This window comes from Cervus canadensis, chromosome 23, assembly GCF_019320065.1.
Source record: "Cervus canadensis isolate Bull #8, Minnesota chromosome 23, ASM1932006v1, whole genome shotgun sequence".
In the NCBI taxonomy this organism is placed as follows: domain Eukaryota; kingdom Metazoa; phylum Chordata; class Mammalia; order Artiodactyla; family Cervidae; genus Cervus; species Cervus canadensis.
Genome location: NC_057408.1, coordinates 41,251,760 through 41,257,759, shown reverse-complemented (window position 1 = coordinate 41,257,759; position 6,000 = coordinate 41,251,760).

The window sequence follows — 6,000 nt, the reverse complement described above, 5'->3', positions numbered from 1 at the left end:
AGGGAGACCCGGGTTCAATCCCTGGGTGGGGAAGATCCCCTGGAGAAGGAAATGGCAACCCACTCCAGTATTCTTGCCTGGAAAATCCCATGGACAGAGGAGCCTGGTAGGCTACAGTCAGTGGGGTCACAAAGAGTCGGACGTGACTGAGTGACTTCAGTTTCACTTTCATACATTACATACGTATGATTGTGCAGTACTTGTCCTGCTGTGTCTGGCTTATTTCACTTAGCGTGATGTTTTCAAGGTTCATCCATGTTGTAGCACATGGCACGGGTTCCTTCTTTTTTAAGGCTGAATGGTGTAGCTGCTGTGAGAAACATATGGTGGTTCCTCAGAAGTTAAAAACAGAACTACTATATGAGCCCAAAAAATACCTAAAATCATGATCTTGTAGAGATACCTTAACTGTCATGTTCACTGCAGCACTATTCACAAGAGCCAAGAGGTGGAAACACCTGAAGTCCATGGATGGAATGGGTAAAGAGAATATGGTGTATACTTAACTTCCCTGTCTTTCAACAATTACCAGCTCCTTGTTCAAATAGTACCAAAAAACCTCACGTCTCCAGAAGTTCCAGAAAAACATCTGCTACTTTTCTATTTTCAATTTCTTTTTCGAGTCATTATTGAGTCAAGGTGGCAGAAAATAAGCCTCAGTCATCTGGGATTTTACCTTCAGCTCTCTTTTCTGGGGTTAAGTCTCATCACTCCTGTAGAGTATTAAGTGGCACCGAGAAGGAAGAGTCTGGTGGTTGGTCACCAACTCACTCCAGTGGCCACTAAGGTAACGCCTCCTCTGATCATGGTCACCTGGGTGCCTTGGACTGGAGTCTTTAGGTGTTAGTGTTCTGATAATGTTCTGTTAGTGTTAGATAAGAGTATCTAATAAACACAGAAGGACTTAGTTCCTTACATGGGATGGTGGTTGGGGAATAAAAAATACTATCAGAAAGAAAAGCATTCTATAGAATTCTTTGTGTATTATGAGCACAAATTACAGAGGGGAAATAAGTGTCTTTTCCCCCATTTTCCTTTTCACCTATATAACCATGAACTTTTGTATTAAATTCAACTGCATAATTTTACTTCCTGTATACCTAACATTCACAAATTTTTTACTAGGTACAGTGTTCTGGAGAAGGGCATAGAAACCCATCACGTAGTATTCTTGCCTGGAGAATCCCATGGACAGAAGAGCCTGGTGGGCTATATAGTCCGTGAGGTCACAAAGAGTCAGACACGACTGAACTGATGTAGCACACACAATGTTCTATATGTTTTAAATATATTAACTCATTTAATCATCCCCATGACTCCATAAAGTTGGTATTGCTTTTTTTTTATTTTAGAGATAAGAAAAGTAAGGCTTCGAGAGGAGATAAGTAGCTTTCCTAAAGTCACACAGCTAGCAAGTGGCAGAGCCAGGATTCATATTCAAACAATCTACCTTCTGACTCTAGATTCCATGCTTCTCAGCCACTGTGACCCAAAATCTAACCAAACCAAGTCTGCCAAACACTTGGAATTTATCCAATATTTTGCTATCACAAACAAAATTCAAGGAACCTTGTTAAAGTTAAATATTTACGCACAAAAATAATGATCACAATAAAAGTTCTTAAAATTGAAATCATTCAAATTAGATTAAAATTGAAAGATTTTGCTACAATCCACACATTTTTTAAATGGGCAGTCTTATATTTGTGGGGAAGCATAAGTGTGTGCGCATGCACACACACACACACACACACATACACTCACCAGGGGAAAGATTTGCCATGAAGTGCACATAACCACATAATCCAGTTGTGGTTAAAGCTGGGAGGGTATGCACCCTATAAGTGACAGACCAAGAAAGAAATATCACGGTTTTTTAACTCATTTTTCCTTGACTACACTGCTCCTCCAAGTAAGAATACTGTATCACTGTATTAACTCTGGAACATTCTGCAATCACAACCTTATAATACTTCACTCAGTCAAAATCAGCTGATAGATAGATACATAGACAGTGAGCAGACAGCTATATTTGGAAAGCTGTTCCCTAAATAGCAATCTCCTCCCAAATAGCATAACAATGCTGACAATTTGGTAATGACCCCTTCTCTAAAGTATTTCCCTGTAACTAAAATGAAGCTATTACTGAGGATCTGTTTCCATGCTGGTCTAAAGTACAATTTTGCAATATGACCACCTTGGAATAATTTAATCTCTAAAAACAGCAAAGACAAGAAATCAAGTTAACATTACTTTATTACACACCTCATTTCTGTAAATATTGCTTTATACATTAAATGTTTGCTTATTTTAACCTGCTGTGCTTCTCTAAAAGCAAAGTAACTTCTTTTAAGAACAAAATTAAAGCTCTGTTAAAAAAGGTTGCAAAACCTCACTGCATTTTCAGACAGATAGTTAGCTGCTTCCTTACAAAAATAAGAAAAATTGATCTGTACATTGCCACAAAAACTCAAGAACTTTCACTGGAAGAAAAGTGAAAGCTTCAAAAAGATTTTTCCTTTCACACTAAAGTAGCCTAATTTTCACCTTACATATAAAAGGAAAGAAGAATACTCTTCGTTAAAAATGTTTACATTAAAAATAAGGCTTTAAAAGGAAAATTTCTCTTTAGCAAGTCTAAGTCTAAGAAGCGAGATTTCAGGAGCAAATTAGAAAACAGAAAATGGAGCATCAAATTCACAGACACCCGTTTAATGGAAGACCTGCTACCTTAGAGAGACCTGCCCAGGGAGCTGTAAGAAATCCCGAGACCCCCATGAACACTGTGTTTGCCCTGCACAACCAGTTCGGCCGTCCTGAAAATGCCTTCAGACTCAGCAGGCAGTCAGCTCTCTTCTTGTTTCCACACTCTATATAAGGTGAGGCTCAGAGAAAGGGTTGATGACACTTCAGTGACACTTCACCAAAACCAAATGGCAGCTGCCTCTGGCCTAAGGAAAAAAGGGGCAAAAAGGGCCTGGCCTAGGACAATTTAAGAAGCAAACAATGCTGCTTTTACTCCCACTCACGTCCTTTTCATGGCCTCTCTCCTTGCCCTTGAAGGCCTGGGTTTTCATGTTCCTCTACGTGCAAATACCCACTCAGGCATGCTCTCTCCTGGAGTTCCCTGCATTCCTAAATGACCACGTGATCTTTTTCTTTTATGAATTCAAAATTCTTAATTCTATTATTTTAAAATTTTTAATAAGAAAGCAAACTCATAAAAAAATGTAATTCATACTAAAGGGTGATTGACAGCCTGAAGTATTTGCTAGGTAAGTGTTACTGACAAGGTTGGGAGAGAGATGAAAGAAAGTGGGCCTGCTGGCTGATTTCCTTGAATCACATCTATGTCTCTTTAAAACATGGCAGTGAGGGACTTCCCTGGCGATCCAGTGGTTAAGACTTTACCTTCCAACGCAGGGGGGTGCAGGTTCAAAGCCTGGTAGGGGAATTAGGATCTCATATGCCTTGTGGCCAAACAAATCAAAACATAAAACTGAAGTGATATTGTAACAAATTCAATAAAGACTTTAAAAGTGATCCACAAAAAAAAAAAAAAAATCTTTAAAAAAATTTTAAAAATAAATAAAACAAGGTAGTGATTAGGAAAATGACATTTTATAGTTTCCAGATTAGAACCCACTGCAAAAGTGACAGATTTGGTATCTTAGGACAGTCACGACTCACTTATGTAAAATTTTCATGCCCTACTCCTAACCCCTAGCTCCCTTTATCTGTTAAAATCTGACTGAGAGAACATGGTTATTTGGCTCTAAATTTTTCAAAGCATTGATCGGTGGGAGAGAGAAAGAAAATGGTGGTAGAAGATTTATTTTTACCAGAATTAGGTTAAAAGAAGTTTTTAATATTAGCACCACAAAAAAACATTTTATCTCTGGAAACCTACCACCGCAAGTCAGAGAGCCTTAGCTAGATAGCCAGTCACATGTTTGCTCCCAGTTTGTGGATAAGGAAAGAGACCAAAAAGCAAATCTATAGTTCTACCTAATCCCCTCTTTCCACTGAAACCAAAAAAGTTTAATTAGCTGTATACTATTTTAAACATTACATAAATGTACATGAACTATCTCCTGATATGCTTAGTTATCATGCAGCACCTAAGAACCAAATATAAGTTCTATTTTTTAAACCCTGTATTCCTATCAGAGGACACACCACACCCCAGCCACACTTAAAAGTAATATCTCCTCCTTTGCTTTTTCACTTTGTTTTAATTGTTGCATTGATTAATGGTTATACAACTATTAATCAATAAATGATATATACGTGCAGAACAGTGCCACTATAGAACATTGCTACCTCTTGGGAAAACTCAACAAATTCTGCCTCCAAAGTCAAATAAAGAATTTTTTCTTTTTTTTGGCAAGAGTCAAGGGTGGGGAGTAGGTCCTAGTTCTGCATAGTTGCAAAATTTTTAAATTAATTTAACCTTAAGTATTTTCTTTCAAAATTTTTTCAACTAGTGATACCTATTATTTGTTGCCTATTTTTTTAATCATTTGAAGTAAGTATACAATAATGTGATATTAAGTTTATCATAAGAGTAGATGCTAATTATTTAAAGTTTAAACATCCTTGCCTTGGGAAATTTTAAAAGGCTTTCCAGAGGTTCTAGCACATGAACCAACTTGAGAAACACTAAATTTAACCAACATCTTGGAAGATGTTAAATTGCACCTAAGGTTTAAGTTTCCTTCCCTATATTTGTTTGATTCTTTCTAGCACAGTGTAGTATTTACCTGCTTTAATAAGGAACAATGTATTTTATTTGAAAATGGTAGTGAATAGAAATGCATGTTAATACTCATTGCTACCGTAACTATGAAGGGAGTCTGTTTCTTCAGATTGACTCTATGGCATAATCACAGTCCATCTAAAAATAAGATATTCTAATTGCAAATGACTACAGTCAGTAGAAAAATAAAGAGCCACACGTGCTAAACATGCAAATGAAAATATGAAAGTACAATTGTCAAGAGGAGAAAAGCAACTTTTCCTCAGTATAATTTTCATTACTGACAAGTTACCAAGAGTAGTCCTGAATCTCAGGGAAAGGACTTATAATTACAATCTCAATAGAAGATCTTTAATTTTTTTTCATTAAAATACTGGCAATAACTCTCTGTGTGGTGAGTATAGTTTTGCTCAAAAGGAAACAGATATATTCCTCATAACAATCCTTTCATCAACCATAAAACACATAGGGCTTCCCTGGTGGTTCAGCGGTAAAGAATCCACCTGTCAAGCAGGAAACCGGTTCAATCCTTGGATTGGGAAGATCCCCTGGAGAAAGGCATGGCAACCCACTCCAGTATTCTTGCCTGCAGAATCCCATGGACCGAGGATCCTGGAGGCCTATAGTCCATGGGGTTGCAAAGAGTTGGACACGACTTAAACACTAAACATAAAAGTATAAAAACAACACTTTTCTTTCTTTCTTTTTTTTTTTTTTTACAATTTCCTAGTGTAGTTTTCACATTGTGACTCTGTATTATTGAGACCCTGTTAGGGCAACTGGGTAGCTAGAACTGCTCTTCATGACCTAAATGCTACCTAAAAGGAAAACAAAATTCTAGTTAACTTCAGGACAAATGATCAGGTGCTACAGATTTTTTAGAGCTAAAAAAAATCCAACACAAGTTACTATACTGCTTAATATTCCACTTTTAACTAACTGTGGAGTAAGAATGGAATTTCTAGTCCAGAAAGCTGTTCTATTATATTCAATCAAGTACAAGTTTCTATTGTTGGACTAACATTTAGCCAATGCATTTACTGAAAACATATTTGTAAATGAGAGATGGTCATAAGGTCCTTTATAGACCTTAAATCCAACGCTATAGCATGAGATTTCCTGGTTGACTATTTACTCAGTAATAAAAGAGAAAAATCTGTTCTAACATTTTTAACTTCCTAAAAAAATAAGTAGCAAATTGCTTGAAAGTACAAATTGGTAGATAGCATAATTTTAAAAAT